This window comes from Ambystoma mexicanum, chromosome 1p (assembly GCF_040938575.1).
Source record: "Ambystoma mexicanum isolate Mex_15411 chromosome 1p, UKY_AmexF1_1, whole genome shotgun sequence".
Classification (NCBI taxonomy): Eukaryota; Metazoa; Chordata; class Amphibia; order Caudata; family Ambystomatidae; genus Ambystoma; species Ambystoma mexicanum.
This window is the reverse complement of record NC_090921.1, coordinates 797,544,061-797,564,911: the sequence shown is the minus strand read 5'-3', so window position 1 is coordinate 797,564,911 and position 20,851 is coordinate 797,544,061. Positions and strand designations below refer to the sequence as shown.

Genomic DNA, 20,851 nt, shown 5'->3' with positions numbered 1-20,851 from the left:
AGCCCTTACAAAATATCTGGGTCCTAAATGAGGCCGCTATTAGGGAAGAGAACAGTCTTCCCAATTGTCCATCCTTTTGGGGGATTTCTTGTCCTTCAGAGACAGAAAACTCCAAAGCTTCCCAGTCTCAAAATATTCTGTTCTCCACTTTTAGCAACAATCCCATTACATCTGGCAAAGAATGGAAAGATAAGGTATACCTATCAGAGTTATCCACTACCACCCCTGACAAACAAGAGACCTCCGAAGTAGGAGAAGATGAAGAGATGCCATCCCCTAGACCATCATCTCCTATAACAGATGATCGGTATCCCTCATTGGAAAAAAATGTGGATTCCCTCCAGGGTATTGTCCTTTTGATCAAGAAGAGCAAAAGCCATCCACCTCAGGGATGTCAATCAATGGTTCACAGGAATCAGAGACACCCGATAAACCTAAAGGTAGTGGACCAGGTTTTGATATTATGCTAATGGATCTATAGTAGATGGTATACCTCTGTTTTCATCCCCTATCTCCTATTTCAGATCAGAGGCTATGTTTTTCTTGTGGAGAGTATGGTCATTCAGCAAGACAATACCCCCTGAATAGGATTGATCTCCCCACCATACCATCATTAAAATAACCCAGTCAGAATGGGCAAAGTAAGGAAGCAAGGGCTGAACCATCTTATAGGAGTATCCTCTGCGCCCAACCTAGTGAGTTACTTGCAAATTAGGAAAAGAATCCGGAGAAATATCTACCTAGAGGGAGGAAAAATTAGAACATGAGAAGATCCAATACTTTCCTCTAAACCTCCTACAGAGTCTCTGCCACTGTAAAGGGGGAACTCTTCTGGGCCCAACTGGATAGTGGAACAGTGAAAGCAAGGGGTTGCCATATGGGCAGGATTACTTCCCCGGGGTTGGAAAAGGAGGGGAGAAGAGAGAGTACGCTGTGTCCATGGCCATGTGGAAAACCATCCACAGACCCAACTCCCTGTTACCATCTTGGGAAAAGATGTATATTAGACAGTGACAGTAATCTCCATTTTGCCAGCCCAAATAGTTATAGTGAGCAGCATACCCCAGTTAGACAAGCGGGTCTCACAGGTGGCACAAATAAAAATTACGAACCCACAGGGGTGGACCACTGTTCATAGAGACCATCTAACCCACAGGTGGGGGAAACCCTACCTTGTTTCTTTGAGAAAAGAGACCTCCTAGGGACTGTCAACAATTCTCACTGTTTTTATTTCCCTATAGATTCCTGGGAAGAAGGGGAGTTTTCACTCGAGGGTCCAACTTGAAATTGGGAAACCCAATTCGGGTAAAGGTCTCAAAGTACCAAATTCCCTACTCAAAGCAAGGGGGGCTTTGGAGGGACAGCCAAAGTTTTAGGGTAAGAGTATGTGATGAATTTGATGATGTAATTACTCCTTTCTCTGAGGTAACCTTCCCTCATGTGGCCAGGGTGAGGCACACGCTTATGAGGGAGGATTACATGGGGGAGGTGATCCACGGGGAGAGGACACAGCATTGCTGGAAAAACACACATACCCCTGCCCCCTTTCCTTTTAGGGATGTTCCTTCCTTTCCTCAGGCCCTGATGGCCTATTGTTATATTCTTCTCCCTCATCCCGAGGAAGAGGGCTGGAGCAATAAAGAGGACTAGCACCGGCAAACCAACGCCACAGGCTAGTCTTTGGCGATTGCTTCGACAGGCCGGAACTTTACAATCAACACAGCCGATGATGAGACGTGCGAGTTGCCGGAGCGGACGCTGACCGCAATGCGTGTCGCTGGTCAGAACACCAAGTAGGGCCATGGGAAGATGCGAGCAGGCACGACCACATAAGAAAGCTGGAGTGCAGAGAAGCCGCCACTGCCAAGCGCGAAGCAGCAGGAGCCACGCAAAGTTGGAAGAGGCACAGAGAAAGCACACTGGCTAACGGGACACACGCCAAGCCAGCGGAGTGAAGAAAACCAGAATGAAGACACACGAAGCGCATTTCCAGCACCCGGTAAGCCCAGGGAAAGCAACCGGGTTACCGGGGTGCTTAAAAGTGTATGCCACGTTGAACAAGGGACATGAGAATCTCTGAATGAAGTGAATGAAGAACCTGAAGTACTTTTGAATTGTACCAGGAACGGGTTACTGAACTCATATTTACAGGAGGAAAGTGAAGGCAACAGTGAAAAGGAAAGAGAACGCTATTGAACAAAATCTAACAAGCCAACTTTGGGCAAACATTGTTTCATGGGCAAAAGGGAAAATAACCACATGTAAGTCCAGGCAGGAGAGTGTACCAGGTAAAGCCAAGTGTATGAGAAAGACTACAAGGTAAATGATTTGCAAGATGCATTGTGAGGGGTCAGAAATGAAAGCCGGACACAGTTGTCATGTTTTTGGTTAAAGACTTTTATGAACAAACTGGCTGGGAAAATGCTTCTCTGACCCTGCTCTAAAGAAGAGTTTCCCTACCTAAAAAACAAAAACTAAGGGTCTGCCTGTGTCAGGATGTCAGAAATCAAAAGCCGTCCTTGAGTCCAAACGTTCTAGCCTGATCCTCACACTACAAACAAAATAATAAAGTGAGAAGGGAAATGTCTTTAACCTGGTATTGGCAAACAGTGTTCATAAATAAAAAATACAATAGTTGCAAGAAAAAGTTCCCCAAGATGGAAAGACCTTGGATTCCCTTGACCCCGATTCTTCAATGGGATAGTAATGTCTCTTTTTCTAATAGTTCTTTGCGTCTTTCTTTGGACCACAATTTTATTAGGCAACACGAGCTTTAGCCTTAAGTCCTTCTTTAACACAAGCCCCTTCTTTGCTCAAAAACACTGCCCTTTCTTGACATATTTTGTAGGTGTGCAATTTGCCTGTTATACTCCCCTGCCAGGACTGCTTATGCACTCACAATCGCCTGGTGTATTCTCCTGCCAGGACTACTCTCTGGTCCTTCCAAATGCATGTATGCTCCCCTGCAATGATTTCTCATGTAGTTTCAACTGCCTGGTTAAGTTTCTCTTGCCAGCACCTCTCCTCTTGAACTGCCTGCTATGTTTCTCTTGTCAGGACTTCTTCTCTTGTACTTTCAATGCCCGCTTTATTCTTGCTAGGACTTCTCTTCTTGTACTACAGTTCCTCTTCATATCCAAAACGGCATATACCGTTCAATGTTCTTTTAAGCTTTACCCCACATCTGCATTCCATGCACTCACTCATATGTTATTGGGGTTTTGTTTTGCACTCTGTCCTTTTTACTCAAACAATGTTCTTATTGTTTCTGTCTTTGCAATTTCATCACATTCAAACTGTCATTGGCGCAGTCGCCGAAATGCCTGGTGTCACCACTTGGTTTGGGCTGACTCACCGGCTCTCTGTAGCGTCTTTAGTCCCTTTCGTGCTTAGGCGGCATAGCTCTGCCGCTTGCTTCCCACACTGAGTTGATCTGACGTCTCCCCCGCTTTTCACACGGCTCGGCTCCTGCATGCCTACTTTCCTTCAGGTCCTGGTAAGCATACCACTGCCTCTTCGAGCTGCCGAGCGCCCAGGAATTCTCTTGCGGCTCCTTGCATCTCCATGGCACTTCCTACTCGTCTTGCTTACCCCTCACTACCCTCATTCAGAGCGGGGTTGGATATATTGTTAGTCACACATACATAGGGTTATATAACAACAAAAGAAATTTACGTTTGAATTTGGAAGTATATATTACCCCTGATGAATGTCAGACATCAATGAGTCTCCGGACAGAAACATGATCTGTGTGATGCCAATATCGAATCATTTATAAGGCTGTGTTTGAAGAAATGTCTTGTCCTGATGATGGCCACTACAACTGCATTCTATATGGACACTTGAGAAACTGTCCAATATGAACATTGGCCGAAACATGTCGACATTCTGAATCTCAGCAAATGCCAAATTTCTCGCCAATTTGCTACATTTTTTGTATCAGGAAGTGAAGGTGGATTATTTCACCTCGCCTGTGTTTGTTTTCCTTAAGGCTTTTTTGTTATCTGGAGCCTTGCCTTATATAATTGTTTGACACTAATTTTATATTTTTTCTATTTGTGTCCTTTCACTTGACTTGTATGTGATTGATGTGCTTATCTGTAGTTTTTTAATGTTTTAGATTGTGAATTAAAATTATTCGCTTGTATGCCTCTCTCTCCTCTACCCTTGGTTTTTTGTGCTATTGACAATAATTTCTTTTGTTGTTATATAACCCTATGTATGTGTGACTAACAATATATCCAACCCCGCTCTGAATGAGGGTAGTGAGGGGTAAGCAACTCCTAAGCACCAGGTCTCTGGTACTTTCTTTCTCTGCTTTGTGTTCACTTTACCCAATCGCGAGTTTGCTCCCCCGAAAACAAAAAATATTGGGTTTTGGCCTTATTTGCTAATACACTTCCTACTCGTGACACATTAATCTCCTTCTCTGCTGGCGAGCTACACTGTTCCGCCACATCGACTCATGTCTCAAATGTTCACACGCCTCTGCAGGAGATGCAACGTCTTCTCCTGAACCAATTCTCATAGTATGTTTGCCATTTCTAAAAGTCCCACACACAGGTGTTTTCAACAAACAACTAGCACGCTCATTGAGCTTGAGGCTCCTACTGTTTTGGATCAAATCCTTCATTCTCCTGGTCTCAGTACTTAGGCTGTTGTGGGAGTTGGAGTCCATTGATGTCACTTGATGTTTAATATCTGGAGAATCTTTCACAATGATTCCATATGAAAGATCAGTTCTATATGAAGGGGAACGAGAACTGAATAGGGTTTTCTTGGAGTTTGTATAGGTGGGAGTTTGACCGAAAGGGTGTTGGGAAAAGATTTCTTTATATACCCTAAAGAGGGAACAAACGCATGGCAATAGGCCATTAGGGTATTGGGTATTAGGTATTAGGGGTTCTTCCTCATAGGCAAATGGGGAATACTGCACCTCATCCAATGAAGCAATGACATCTCCCCGGTAGTGGTCTTCTTCCATGTGATCCTCCCTCATATAGCCGCCCCCAGGGTCAGGATCAGGTAGCGGCTGCCGTCTCCTGGCAACATGGGACGAGGTTAGCGGCAGGGAATCATGACGACTCCATTGGATTCATCACAGCATGAAAGTCTTGGCAGGGGAGTATACCAGGAAGAGCTAAGTATTTGACAATCAAATGTGAACCTTAAATCATTAAAGGAAGATAATCTCAAGGAAGAACCATACCCTGGAGGATGTGAGTTGCTGGGAAAAGTGGAAAAGAACCTGTCAGGAGAGTATACCAGGTGACCCGCGAGTATGAGTCTCGTACCCAAGTAGTGACAAAAGAGATCTTCAAGGAATACCCATACCTTTGGGATTCTGAACTGCATTATGTGTGAAGAGGAGCGTGGGGAATGCCCCAAGCATTGTAAACCATCCAAGAGGAAGGAAGTGCCCTCTTGGTTTACCAGGACATTTGGTCATTCTTTTGTTTGTCATCCCTAGAACTTTGAAACATTTTTCCATTTGGAACTCTTTTGTTGAACTTACATTCTATATTGTATTGAGCGCCTTCAAGATCCAGAGAATATACTCTATGCACCTTGGATTTAGTTTAAGAGTGTGAGGGCCAGAATAGGATTACGGACGCAGGACATATCATTTTGGACATTTTGACAAAGGACAGTTTTGGTTGAGGCAGGGAAATAACTCCCAGAATAAGGACAATGAGGCATTTGCCCAACCCCATTTGATTTAATAAAAGTCTTTAACCAAAACATAGGCTCTGTGTCCTGGTCTCATTCCTGGTTCCTCACATTTGTTAATTCCTTATCTGCAGAATCATGAAAAAGGTCTGCTCCCTCAAAGGGAAGGTCCAATGTTCTGTCCTGGATGACAGCTGTAAATGTAGTGGCGTGCATCCATGCCGATTGTCTCATGTCTGTTCCAACACATATGGCCCTGCTGGCTGTATCAATGTGCGATACCGAAGCCTCCTGCATGTCTTTTGCAATTACTTTTGCTTAAGCCAGTTATAAAGGCTGCTTGGCGTTCAATAGGAAGATCAGGTAGAAAATCTCTGATCTCTCTCCGTAGCTTTTGGTTAGCCACAGCCAGTAATGTGTCAGGTATGCTTGTCTGAGCTATAAACCCGCATTTAGGTACACCTTTTGCCAAAGGATTCCAGAGGTTTGTCCTCTCTGGATAAACAGGAAGATGAAGGTGCTGCTGACTAACACGACCCTGCAGATGGCTTTGAATATAAAGAGGCAGCAGCTACCACTGATGAATGCAAGAAGACAACAGCACAGATTCACCATCCAGTTGCCTGAACCTGGCATCAAGGCGTTTATTTCTCGAAAGAGTAGAGTGAGGCTTAAGGAACAAGTTACTTAACTGTAACTATTGTTCTCCAGCATGGGTCTGGCATGGATTCACATGCTCATGAATATTCCCCTTTGTCAGGCAGGGAATCCTCAGTAAAAGAAAAAACAGATTCACTTTCACTTACAAACTGTCTTCTCCTCTAAACAAATCGCTGCACTCTGGGTCATACTGATACCAGCCAATGACTGCCCTCTCCCTAAGCCCTTCCCCTGGCAGTCATCTTCAGATTTGGTAGCACGTAAAGTGGCAGTATGACCAAGAAGAGCCGCAGAGGGGCAGGAGGGAGGGTTCGCATGTGAATCCATGCCAGACCCATGCTGGAGAATATATTTACAGAAGTAACTTGTTCCTTCTCCAGCATGGGGTCTGGCATAGATTCACATGAATAAATAATACATAGCAGTACAACATTACACAACCACAGGAGGTGGCAAGGCTCAACAGAAGCAAATACTTTTACCAGGCTCACCTTCAAGCAAACAGGTTGTGTAGCACTGCTTGGCCGACCCTGGACTTCTCCCTGGAATCCCTATCGATGCAGTAGACTCTTGTGAAGGTGTGCGTGGACCTCCATGTAGCAGCCCTGCAGATGTCCAGTAGGGGCACACCAGACAGGAACGCCGCCGTTGCAGCGATCACTCTGGTGAAATGGGCTATCGGATGGCAGGGCAGAGGTCGGTTCAACAACCGATGGCAATGTGTGATGCCGCCAGAGACCCACCTGGAGATGGAAGCCTTGGACAAGGCCTTCCCATGTTTCACAGGACCAAAGTTCACGAACAGTTGAGACGTTTTCGGAAAACTCTTTGTGCGGGCCAGGTAGAACTTCAGAGCATGAGCAACGTCCAGCCAGTGCAAAGTCCTCTCAGCCGGTGACAAACGTTTCAGAAAGAACACAGGCAACCCCAAAGGCTTGTTGAGGTGGAATTCTGACAGAACCTTGGGCATGAAGGAGGGGTGTATCCGCAGCACCACCCTCGATACGTGAAAAGTCAGATATGGCTGTTTGCAGGAAACGGCCTTGATCTCACCCACCGTACTGGCAGAGGTGACGGCCGAAAGGAAAGCGGTTTTCCAAGATAGGAACTTGAGAGGAGCCTGATGCAAACGATTGAAGGGGGCCCCATGAGCCGCCAGCACCACGGTGAGTTCCCACGCCGGGGTAGGAGCCTTCACCAGCTGGAACGATCTAAACAGTCCTTTGAGGAACTCCTTGACGAGACGGTGGGACCAAAGAGAAGATCGACCTGGAGACCTGGTGTAGCGGGAGATAGCCGCCAGATGAACCTTGATAGAGGCGTGTGCAAGCCCCGCCTTGGCGAAGGCAACAAGTACGGAAGAATCTGCAGGGCCGTGACACTCGGAGGGTTGATCTTCTGCGCCCGGCACCACGTAGCGAAACATTTCCACTTGTGCCTGTAGCACTTAAGAGTTGATGATGCTCTGGCAAGAACCTCCCTGCAGTCCGCTGGCAACTGGTACCCTCCGAACTCTAAGGCTGCAGGAACCAAGCCCTCAAGTTCAGCGAAACCTGTGTCGTGATGCGGGATTGCGCCTCATTCACTGGTGAGCAGATCCGCGACCACTGGCAGCTTGACCAGAGGTGACGTTGACAGGCTGAGAAGGTCTGGGTACCAAATCTGCCTCAGCAACGCCAGGGCAACGAGGATCATCCTGCATCAGCACTGTTTGAGTTGATTGATGACTCGCAGCAGGAGAGGCAACAGAGGGATCACGTGTAGGAACAGACCTTCCCACGGGAAGGAGAACACGTCCCCCATACTCCTCGGATGGTGGAACCTGCTGGCAAACATCTGGCATTTGGAGTTCCTTTCCGTCGCAAACAGATCGACCTTGGGTCTGCCCCACTTGTGGAAGAGGCGGTCCACTTAGTCCTTTTGAAGCTCCCACTCATGGCAGGAGCTCAGTCCCCTGCTGAGGGAGTCGGCGATGGTGTTCTTGACTCCCGCCAGGTGAAAGGGGATGAGGAACATCTCTTGGACGATGGCCCAGTGCCACAAATCCTGCGCCTCTCTGCAGAGCGCTGGGCATCTGCTGCCCCCCTGCTTCCTGATGTAGAACATTGTGGTGGTGTTGTCCATGAAGACCCTCACCACTTTGCCCTTGAGAGACAGAAGTAACGACTTGAGGGCCCAAAACACTGGCCGGAGCTCCAGGATATTGATGAGGAGATCCCTCTCCTCCGGCAGTCACAGGCCTCTGGCATGCAGACCTCCGGCGTGGGCTCCCCAGTCTTCCAGGGAAGCGTGCATGGTGACCGTCTCTTGGTACGGGGGCTCTGAAAACCTAGCTCCCGCCGATGTTGGAGCGTATGCCCCACCACCTTATCGCTCACCGGAACTCCTCGTCGAGAACAATCTTGTCTGCGAAGCCCCTGGACACCTGGATCCAGTGAGCGTCCAGGAACTCCTGAAGGGGTCACATCGGAAACCTGCATAGCCAGATCAGGTAGAAGCACAATGATATCATGCCGAGCAGCGACTTGATGGTCCGCACTGCAGTGCTCTTCAATGCCAACAGTCGTTGCACCTTGCCCACCAGGGTCGCTATCCGCTCCTCAGAGAAAGCGGCCAGGCAGTAGACTGTGTTGAGTCTGGCCCCCAGGAACAGCGCGCTCTGCGATGGTATCAAGCAGGACTTTGGATAGTGGACCGAGAACCCCAGATCCGTCAGCAGCCAGACGGTTCTCTCTGTGTGTTCGACGGCCAGTTCCCTTCACTTGGCCCGGACGAGCCAGTCCTCCAGGTACGGGTACACGTGTATCCCTTGTAGACGCAGATGGGCTGCCGCTGGTGCCAGGCACTTCGTAAACACCCTGGGAACTGACTTCAGTCCGAAGGAGAGGGCCTTGAATTAATCGAGCTTTCCCTGTACTACGAAGCGCAGGAACTTCCGATAGTTCTCGTGAATGGGAACATGGAAGTATGCGTCCTCCAGCTACAGCAACGTCAAGCAGTCTCCTCCTTCCAGTTGGCCGAGAACGTGCTGCAACGTGACCATCTTGAATTTCTGCAACTTGAGGTATTTGTTGAGGCACCGCAGGTCTAAAATGGGCCTCCACGCCCCGTTCTTCTTTACAAGGAAGTATCTGGAGTAGACACTGGAGCCCCGGAGTCGCTTTGGAACCAGCTCTATCGCCCCAGCTCTGTCGCACCTTGAAACACGTGTGTATAGGCGCGTTACAAATGCCATATCATATCTTTTCTTGTCATGGTCCGTTACCCCCTGCAGTAGCTGAGGGATGTAGGGCTCTTGCCGGGCCACTGGAGGTATTCGCGGACACTTTTGCTGGAACTCTAGAGTGTGTCTGTGGGCGAGAGCATCCAGCACCTATTGGTCGGTGGAAATGATCTTCCACACGCTGACAAAGCCCGCCAGCCGGCCTCCCACCGGGGTGCATGGGTGGGGGCCTGACGTCCTAGCAGGTTCAATCTTGCTTCAGGGCTTCCGTTCGGCCCTGGGAGAGACGACGTTGATCACCTCCACCGAAAGCCCTAGAACGGCCTCTGTAGGCCTCCTGGGTCGTGGACAGTTAGGCAAGATTGTATGTAGTAATCCTGTGGGAGACTACACCAGCCTCATCCTCTTGGCAATAAGAGAACCCAACCTTTGGTCTAGGCCTGTACTACACAAGTTGGTAGAGTGACTGAGCAGCCAGGCTTATCTCACGAGGGGTCAATGTGAGCTGTAGAGATGCAACATAGGTATTCACAGTGACAAGTAATCAAATGACACATACTCAAGGTTTCTTATTAAAATTATTTATTAATTTAACAGTCAGTTTTTAAGTAAGCTTTCTTTAGAAAGGGTCAAGTTGCAACACTTAAATACACTCCTTCAGATTCAATTAAGTAAGTACATACCCTTTTGGGATGACACACAGACAAGTCGTACACCTTCAGGTGACTTCAATAGTTAGGACTACTTGAACAGGTAAGTACTTTCACATTCCCCCAATGAAATTTAGGTTAACCCTTTCCCAGCAATAGAAGTAACTCAAATATGACCTTTATAGGGACAGATAAACACAGAGTCAAAGAGTCAGAAGAGTCTGCAGGGAGCCAGGACAGCCAATGTCAACTGAGCAAAGTCTAGGGGAGCTGAGGCACTTTTTAAAGATAGCACAAAAGTCTTGCACAATGTTAAAAGAGAGTTTGTGGAAAATAAATCACTGTTGGGCCACAAGCTGTAAGACTTCTGAATGAGTAAAGCTGCAAGCAACTCTACAAAAGGTAGCCAATGCAAGTCTCAACTGAGAGCAAGCAAGCAAGCTACACACAAGTCTGGAGACTCCTGCACTACGGTTCAAAGGTCAGCGGCAGCAATGGGCACAGTTCAGATCAGTGGCACTTTGCGGTTTCAGCTACTCGCAAATAGCACCACTGCGGTTCTTGGACACCTTATGGGCTCCCCTTGCTTCTGGGGTCCAGCACTCCGTTGAGGTGTGTTAGGGAGAATGCTCAGAAATGTGCTAATTCCTCTCTACTTTGAGACCCCTAGCTCTTTTGCTTGACTCTAGGACTTTTGAATTTTTACCTGGAGAGAATGAGACCCTTTTCCCCACTCACTCATGTATTTCAATGTGATTTTTACTCTGTTTCTTTTGGTTTTGGAGTCTGACAAACTCCATAGGCATCTTTTTACATTGTGTAACACAGCACCTTGAGTGCAGTGGCACAGAGAAGACTTACAGATTTCCCCAAAGGTTTAAATACCTTTCTCTTGGATAAATACTGTTTCCAAGAGCAGTAAAGTGAAATGGACTTTACTTACCATTATACAGTTCTAGACCCACCAAACACTATCTAACAATAGGGTGCTGGAGGGGTTCCATAGTAACCCCTTTGTCTAGCTTCTCATGTTAAATTTTTATGTTACCCTTTCCTCGATGAATGGCTGGTGGAAGTAGTTTACATTTTACTACCATGGTGTGTCTTTACCGCTGGCTGCGTTTGCTGCTGCAGTAAAGCACCCTTGGGTGCCATTTCTGTCAAAGTGGCCCGTCGTTCTTTTTTCGCCATTTCTTTGTGGAAAGGTCCTTCTTGAGATTTACTCTGCGTGCCAAACTAGGTTTGGTCCCTTTGTTGATTTTGTCTTTGGCAGGATTCACAAGTGTAGCCCGTCTCTGGCTCCAGGGTGTCTGATGGAGGCAGGAAGTGAGGTAGGTGCCCGAAACTCCCTGTGCTTAGTCTCCTAGGAGACAGGAATGCACTTCTAAGTGATTGGCTGGCTGGCTGTCCAGAAAGGACAGCCACCTGGCTGGGTGATTGACAGCCAGGCTGGAATGAATGGGAGAAACCTGCATAAAAGGCGAGGCTTTTTGGCTTGGAAGGCAAAGTCAACCACTGAATGAAGGAATCTGAAGAGAACTTGAAGAGGGTGCCTACTGCAACTCCTGGACTGTTGGTTTGCCCGGTGAAGCCCTGCTGCTGTGCTGAAACTACAAATTCAAATCGACAGAGAAGCCCCTGCAAGGAGGACTTCTCCCTTTGAGTTGGTGGGACCAATCAAATCCAAATTAAGCCACCTGGACATCTGTCTCAAAGCTGGATGAATTTCCACAGAATTGCTGCTGGAACCGAGACACCAAGGAGCGGAACACCAGATTGTGTGCGCTTCTTTTAAGTTGGCCAAGAGCACCAGGAAGATCCTCCGGACTCCCAGGAAGCAGGACTGACCGAGCCTGAGCCACCTCAACAGAGTGCTGGACCCCAGATGCAAGGAAAGTCCATATCGACAGCCAAGAACCGAAGTGGTGCTGTTTGCGGTAGACACGAGGAGCTGAAACAACGAATTGCCTCTTGTTTGAAGATTGCTGGTTGCTGTCGGTAACTGCCCCATTGCAGTGCAGGAGTCCCCAGAAGTCCTCCCTCTTGTCCCCACGACTGAGGCCCAGGAAAAGCAGGATCTGCAGAGCTGTACTGGAACAGTGGTCATCTGCTGCATTTTCTTCTAACTAGAGGTACTGTACAGTCTGAGAAAACTTACCTCTTACTGTAGATTTGTTTCTACTCTTCACAAGCCTAACAGCTTGTGGCCATACCTTGATTCTTCCTTTTCATCAAAGACTTCTAAAACATGGTCATGGTGCAAAGACATATCTTACTTACCTGCAAGAAGTGCTTCAGCTAAATAGACTTTTGCCTATTGACTTTGGCTTAGCCTGTTTCACTGAAAGACTCTTCTCTCCTCTGGCTTTGGGGAGCGTTGAAAAGTATTTGCCTGCTTAAGAATATTTGTGATCTCTTGTTTGTTCTAATAACTCTTTTTCGTTGACACATTCCTTTGCTATTCTAAATAGTAACATATCAATGTCCACAGTGTCCTAACAATTGATGTCACCTGAGGGTGTAGGAAGTGTCTGTGTGGCATCCCAAATGTGTGGTTGCTGATTTAGAAACGTAGAGTGTGTATTTTGAAAACATTTGTGTGTTGCTATAATATTGCTCCCTTCTAAAGAAGGCTTATATAAATGACCAGTAAATAAATAAATAGTTGTTTTATCAAGAAACATTGAGTTTAAGTGTTTGTTTGAATACTTGTCACTGTGTATCTTTGTGTAACTACTCTATAGCTCACAATGACCCCTCGAGGTAAGCCTGGCTGCTCAGCCACACTACCAACCTGTGTAGTTCAGACTTATACCAAAGTTTGGGTCCTATTGCCAGGAGGCTGAGGATGTTGTAGTGCACCTTAAATGTACAACCCCAAATCTCGACCTAACAAGGTGGCTCAGACTTGGGAAGTCCTGCTTCGTGGGAGTCCGGAGGATCTTTCTGGAACTCGGGTCCAGTTTAAAGGTGATACACTCGCCGTAGTGTTCCTGTCCCCTGGCACACGGTTCCTGCTGCAGCAAAGAAGTACAGCCAGCAGAGAGAGGGGTTCCAGGCACGTTCGTCTTGGGGTTGATTGGTCCCACCAACCCAAGGGGCGGTCGTCCTTTCCGGGCTTCTCTAGTCGATTAGCAATTCGGAGCTTCAGCACTGCAGCAGGGCTTCACCGGGCAAATCAACGGTCCAGGAGGGTTCAGAAGCTTCTCTTCCAGTTTCTTCTTCGTTTCCTTTGTCCAGTGGTCGACTCTTGCCTTCCTTGCAAAAGACCTCGCCTTTTATGCAGGTTTCTCCCATTTATTTGCAGCCTAGATGTCACTCACACAGCAGGGTGGCTGTGCTCCAAGGACAACCAGCCGGCCAATCACCGTTGGGTCCATTCCTGTAACCAAGGAGACTAAGCACAGGGAGTTTCGGGAATCTCCCTCGCTTCCTGCCCTGCCAGACACTGGCTCCAGAGGCGGGCTTCAGCAGTGAACCCAGCCAAAGACAAAACGAACAAAGGGACCAAACTAAATCTCAAGAAGGACATTTCCAACAAGAAATGGCAAAAAAGAAGACAGGGATCATTTTGACAAAAATGGGCACCCATGGCTGCAATCCTGCAGCTTAGAATTCAGCCTGCGGTATAAAATGCACAATGGTAGGGAAAATAAACCACTGCCAGCAGCCATTAATTGTAGAAAGGGTAACATAAAAATGTTACATGTGAAAGTAGACAATGGGGATACTAAGTAACCCCTCCAGCACTCCACATAAGATGGTGTCTGCTGGGACTACAAAGTAACAAAGGTAACGGAACGTCAATTTCACTTTACTGCTCTTGGAAACAGTAGTTTATCCAAGAGAAGGTATTTAAACCTTAAGAGAAATCCAAAGGACCTCTCTATGACACTACACTGAAGGTGCTATGTGTCACAATGAGAAAGGTGATGCCTATGGAGTTTGTCAGACTCCAAAGTCATAGAGAAACAGAGTTCAAATCAAACAAAAATACATCAGAGTGAGAAAAAGGGCTCACTCTATACAGGATTAAACATTAAAAGTCCTAGAGTCCAGCAAAAGAGATGGTGGCCTCTAAGGTAGAAGGGAATTAACACAGAAATGAGACTACTCCTTAATATGGACCGGGAGGGTTGGCAGTACAAAGAGGACCCTCTGCTGAAACTTTGACGATCTGCCGGACTTCCCACCGGAGACACGAAAGGAAGGGTGGTGTTGCTGAAGAGTGTCACGGGCACGGGCCGTCTCCGTGTCAGTCTTAATGGCCTGCAATGATTCATTGATGGCCTCCCCAAAGAGGTTGTCCCTGTCGAAGGGCATGTCCAGCACCCTCGTCTGGACCTCCTGACGGAGGTTGGTGGCTTTCAGCCAGCCACGACGATGGAGACAGACACCGTTCCCCATCTGCCGGAATCCTGTGTCCGCGACAGGCCACAGTGATGGCATGGTCTGATGCCACCCCCACACCTCTGGAGGATGGAAAGCAGCAACTCCAGCAGCTGGGCCATCTTATACCACAGGCAAGGATTGCAAGCGCGTTAGCTGCCTTTATTGTTGATGCTGTGGTGTAGATCACTTTTCTTCCCAAGGCATCTAATTCTTACCCTCGCTATCCAGTGGAACGGAGGATGAAGACAAGGGGTTACATGACTTCTTTCTCACTGCCGCCGAAACCACAGAGTCCGGGGAAGGCTGCGAACGCAGGCATTTGGGTGCGGACTCCGGCACCCAGTATTTTTTCTCAAGCCTAGCCCTCTTGGCCGGTGCTGCGGCCAGATCTCATCAAAGCCAGGCCCTCATCCCAAACATCATCCAGGAGAGGCACCGCCAGAATGGTCTTCCTTTTGGCCTTGCGCCGCTGGTATAGGAAACCTTCCTTCTTGGTCTCTTCTGGCGTCAGATGGAAGGGCTCAGATGGTCTGGCGACCATGGCATGGAACGACCCCACATTGTCCGGGGGAGAAGCCCTTGGCTGCAGTGACCTGCCCGCCGTGGCCATGTTGTCTGTGTCCATCCCCATGTCCCTGGGGGGGGGGGTTTGGCGGTTGGGGGTGGCATGTGTGGAGGTTGATGTGGTGGCGTAGGGTCCCGCCTCCTCTTTTTCGCTGGAGGCTGGTCCAGTGCCACCAAGGTTGGGGCAGGTGGTATCGCTGGCATCCTTTTCTGAATCTCCGACACCAGGGTGTGTAGGGTCAAAAGGATGTCCAGCGATGCATCCATTGGAGGTGTCGGTAGTAGGGTAGGCCTACTGGGCCCAGCACTGTCGGCATTTCCACCGCCTCCGTCGTCATCCCCTTCAGCATTTCCGCCGTCATTCCCCACATCTTCCGGGATTGTGTGAACGGACACCTCATCTTCAGCAACCGAGGAAGAAATATCCATGTCCTGGAGTACGGCTGAGGGCCCCCCCTGGCCCTTTTTTGCATCCTGACGGGTCGGTTTCAGGCTTAGGGATGGCATTGTCTTCTCCGGTTCTTCTCCACCAGCTTGGCCGTGGCCTCCCATCTCGGGGGCAAGGCTACTCTTGGCACCGCCGGGGTTACCTAGGCCGGGGTCAGCCCCTTTGGCCTTCTAGAGTGCGACTGCCCGACTCGATCGTCGACGATGACCTCACCTGGGCCGCCTGGGGCAGGTCGGACACCTTTTCCTGTGCCTTTATCTTCTCTGGTTTTTCCCACAGCTTCGCCAGGTTAGCCGTTTTCCTCTCCAAGGAGGAGCTGGAGATGGAAGCACATGGTGAAGATGAGCGCACCTTGCCTGTTGCGGGATCCACATGCACGGCAACCCTGACGGACATGGACTCGCGGTGCTTGGCCTGGTCTTGGTCTCACACGGATCTGGCACCCTCAAAGGAATTAGAAGCCCGCTGGTCTGACCGGCCAGTCCTGGGTTAGGCATGCCGCTGCTTGCCACGCGGGGCAGAGGCCTTGGCGCTGAGCCACGCCGCCAACCTACTGTGGCGATCCTTCACGGTTTGGTTGGAAAACCCAAGGCAGATTTCACAATCCGCTTCTCTGTGATCCGGAGACAGACACTAGAGGCAATGAAGGTGTTTGTTCTCTACAAACATGTTCCGCAGTCTGCAGCTGGAGCAGAGCCTGAAAAAGGAGCTTCCCTCTCTCTTCTCCTCAGACATGGTCCGGAGTGCGGAGTAGGCCCAATGGCCTTCTGGAATCTTCGATGAAACTTTGATGATTCTTGCCCTTGAACAGTGTTGAAATTCACCGACAAATGGATCCCTGCTTGTCAGCCGAAGGAGTGAAAGAGCACACAGGCTCCATTTGAAAAAAAGTTTACTTTATTAATTGAAAAAGCATGAAACGTAGAAATAGCTCATGGAGCAAAACACGAGGACTCCCAACACTTGAATATGCGGTAAAAATCTGAAGATGGCTGCCAGAGGAGGGGCTTAGGTAGTCATTGGCTGGGGGCAGTATGACCCAGAGTGCAGTGATTGGTTTAGAGGACAAAGGCAGTTTGTAAAGTGAAAGTGAAACAGTTTTTTCTTTTACCAAGGATTCCCGGGCCGATGACTGGGAACATTCATGAGCATGTGAATCCATGCCAGACCCCCATGCTGGAGAAGCCACAGTCTTTGAGCAACCGCCAACGCATCCTTCTGCAACCGTATGCCTGAGCTGTTAGTCTTTCTTAGAAGTAGAATCTGCCACAATACTCCTGCTTCTGGATGTCCCTGATGTGGTACCAGTCATAAAGCGCCTTTGCAGAATATGACATATCCTCCTCTTCCACATGGTGAGTGTCTCTGTGTGGAGACTTTCCCTTGTGGGTACTGTATAGGCGCAGAAGACAGACTCTGGCATAGAGGGGTCATGGTGGTTGGCATAAACCTTTATTATATTGCGAAAAAGAAAAGAAAACCCTAACTTGCCCTAACTCGATGAGGGGTTTCCCTGCCTCAACCAAAAAACTAATGTCGCCTTCAGGATGTCAAACGCAAAAGTCCCAATGTCCAATTTCCAATGTCAGAATCCCATCTGTGTCCCTCACACTCCAAGTTAAACTAAATCAAAAGGAGGTCTTCGTAGCCCAGAAGAATTGCTCTCTTCCCCTGGACAAGAAGACCGTGCTGGGTCTATCAGTTCCTTAAGTGGTGGGGGAATGTCTCCCTTCCCCAGCCTTCTTTAGGCTTGTAACAGTTCAATAATTGGTGGTAAATAATCTATGTGCCCCAATTGGCCCTTCTCAGGGTTCTTCTGTGTCTCTGGTGTCCCGACCCTTGACTAGCAGGCCTGGTTCTATTTCGCCAGGCACTGTGATAAAGAAGAGGTGTTTGGACACGTCTCCAAACTATGGTCGGTCTCTGACCCTGGTTGGCAGACCAGGCTTCCTCTTACTAAGTACTGCGATGAACAAGTACAGTTTGGATATTGCTCCAAGCTGTGGTGGGTCCTTGACTCTTGTTGGCAGACCTAGTTTTGCTCCTATCAGGTACTATGACGAAGATAAGAAGCTTGGAAGCTTCTCCAAACTCTAGTGGCTCCTTGACCCTGGTTGGCAGAACTGGTTTCCTTATCCCCCCCCGGGTCTTCAAGTTTCAAACACAGACTTGGTTCACTCGCCTGCCAAGCTCAATGTTCCTCTGTATTATTCTCACAGTTCTCTTTATGGTCTCTTGATGTCACATACAGACTTCTCTCACTGCCCTGCAAAGTACTGTCTTCATAGATATTGCGCTGACAGTTCTCTTTATGGTTTCTCTATGTGACAGTCCCAGGCCACATTCCCTCCAAGTACTGGCACAAAGAAGATTATGCCTTCTTATCACTTGATATGTCCTTCCCTCAGAAGGGTCCAAGATCCTGTTTCCCATGTTACCATATCTTGGTAAACAGTCTCTTAGGATCGCGTAGGAGCAGTCTTCTTTCCCCCACTTTTCATTCGTTATGGTTTTCAGGGGTTCCTTCACCCTTTGGGGACCTCCAACCACAGGCTCAGCCACCCAATTACCTTCAGGGTCTTGGCGGCAGCCCTACAGTTGGTTGCGTGCTTGGCTGTGTTATTTTCCTATTTGCCTGAACACTAACGCTCTTGTCGGCTTGCTGCAGCAGCTCTGCAGAGACAGACCCGCTTCGACGTTCCCCTCTCTGTTGCACCACGTGTTCCTCTCAGGCTGCCTTACTTGCACTTCCTGCATCCAGCCTCTCAGTTTGTTTAGCGGTTTCCGTGGAGGCCGCACCTTCCGTGTCTCCGCACCTGCTCTTGCAAGTCCCCTTTGCTAGCCTCGGCCCCGCTCCCGGTTCCTCTCCCGAGCATCTGACAATCGGGCTAGTCCGTTGTCAGTTTTTATGCTACTAACAAGTAAGCTCTGTGACTGAGGACTAGACCGTTCAGATAGATTCCTCCGAGTGAACCGCATGGCTCTGCGCCACTTCCTCATCTTTTCTTGCTCATTGTACTCCTCCCTATTCTTCCTCGTTTCAGTCCTTCCTACTTTTTGCATACTACAGAAGTGTATAGTGTAGGAGTGAGGCGAGTGGGGGTGGAGAGTTGGGGGTACAAGGTGGACACCACATTCTCCCAAAACAGTGGTCACTGGCCCTATAGTGGGTTTGCCCTCCAATGATATCCTCCTGCTCAGTACTAGCCCCCCCCTCCTTGGTGGCAGTGATAACATCCTGGGATTCGCCACAGTACCTGACCACGAAGCCACATTCTGGAGAGTGGGCTCACGTGGCTGGGTAGGAGGTGGCGTATCAAAATAGGAGCCGACCGCATAGGTGAAACATTCACCTGTACAAGAGGGGGTGATGGCGGAGGCATCAGAGCCGTCAATTGCGGCTCTGGTGGAGGCGTCGGTGGTTGAACCGGAGGTACGATTTCCCCAATAACATTTTTCAGAATGCTAGTTATTTGCTGTGAAAGCAGCATAAAACGGTTGAAAAACCGTTCACATGCTGCTTGAGGTGAAGGTTCTGGAATGGGTCTCTGCAAAACAGAAGCCACTGCGGACGTTAAGTGGCTGAAGGCCTTTCTGAGGTGTATCTGGCATGGTAGCCACTAGGCTCATTCTCATTTCCAGAGGATAAAGGAAACAAAGTGTGCCACGGTGAGGTGGAGAAGAGAAAAGGGGACTTACCTGTTTCTTTGACTTCTGTTGAGTGAAGGCCTTGAGGTGCTCTGGTAGGGACTGCGAGAAGATCTCCCTCCAGCCCCCAGACACCTCTTAAGCAGAGCGAATGGTCGTCTGAAGCCAGAAAGGATCTCTTGTAGGATGCGCACCTGGAGCACCTGCACGGAGCCGACATATGGCGGAGAGCGAGGTGCTGGAGAGAAAGAACACAGGGAAGATATTTGCTGCACAGCAAAATATGCACACGCTAACGTGAGGCAGGTCCGATCCTGTCCGAGCATAAAAGAGGACTGAGGGGAGCCGCCGATGGGTGGGGCTAGCGAGCCCGCTCCAAATTTAAAGAGGAAATTGCATTTTTGCAAGGCATCCCAGAAATGCAGTCAAACAGGCTTATTTAAAGAGTTGGAAGAAAAGATTACCAAAATATTACGTTTTGTATGGAAACTGCACCTCTTAGTGCCACTATTACAGTGGGAATTGTCCTTGGAAGCCTGTTTGGCTTCAAAAGCTTGGGAAGGCTTATATGAAGACTTTAAAGACAAAGAAATTGTGGTTTGAGATTTGGCAGTAAGAACACTGATTTTGCATTCTTTAAGAACCTCGTCAGCATTTATAGCAAAAAGGGCCTACCCATCAAAGGGAAAGTCCAGAACTTTTTCCTGTAACAGAGGAGCATGATTGGCTATATCCAACCCAACATGTCTTATGACCCGGCTATAGTGAGCACCCTAAAGTTGTACCGGTCGGATCTTTGTTAACCTGAAGCTGTTGTAGAGCATCTTCATTTCATTTTAAACCATTTATACAGTGCTTTCTGCCAGAAGCGCTGTACAAAATATATCAAAAAAGGCAGTACACTGACATAATGCAATACAAATAAAACAAGAGGGGAAAAGCCAAAGAATTAAGTGGAAAGGGAAGATAAAAGAGGAGCTTTCAGATTAGATTGAAAAATACAAAGAGATGTAGCAAAACAAAGAGAAAGGGGAAGCGAGTTCCAATGCCTAGGAACTTATAGAACAAAGGAATGAAAGTGAGAAGAGGTCGAGGGGGGTTTAGGAATAGTAAGAAGAAATAGATTCTGAGATCGAAGAGCGGGAGGGAACAAAGAACGAGACTAACAAAGAAAGATAAGGAGCGGCTGGGCAATGGGTGCACTTAAAGACAATGCAAAGAAAATGATAAACACGACGTGATTTGACAAGTAACAAGAAAATAATGGAAGAGAGAGAAGATAGAGAAAAAGGAAGACTAATCGAGGAATTATAGATAGAAAAGAAGACGTTTCATAGCATGAACAAAAAGATAAAGGCGAGCACCCAGAATGTTGAAGAGTTCATTACCGCAAAAGAACGAGCGATAGAAGAGATGTGAAATGAAAAAGAAAGTGAAGGATCAAAAACAATGCCCAAGTAACACGCAGATTAGGAAAAATTCAAAGAGGAGGGGGAGGAAATAGACTAAGAAGGAGGAGCAGGAGGAACAGTTGAGGCTGGAAAGAACAGAACCTCATTCTTAGAAGGGTTAAGATTTAGAAAATGAGAAGACATC

At 48.2% G+C, this 20,851-nt stretch overlaps 1 protein-coding gene across 4 annotated transcripts in view; it reads right to left on the bottom strand.

Annotated features, from left to right (window-relative positions):
* The window catches only part of TDRD10 (tudor domain containing 10), a 1,872,714-nt gene that overhangs the window by 997,354 nt on the left and 854,509 nt on the right, over window positions 1-20,851 (bottom strand). The gene's annotated exons all lie outside the window — the stretch shown is intronic.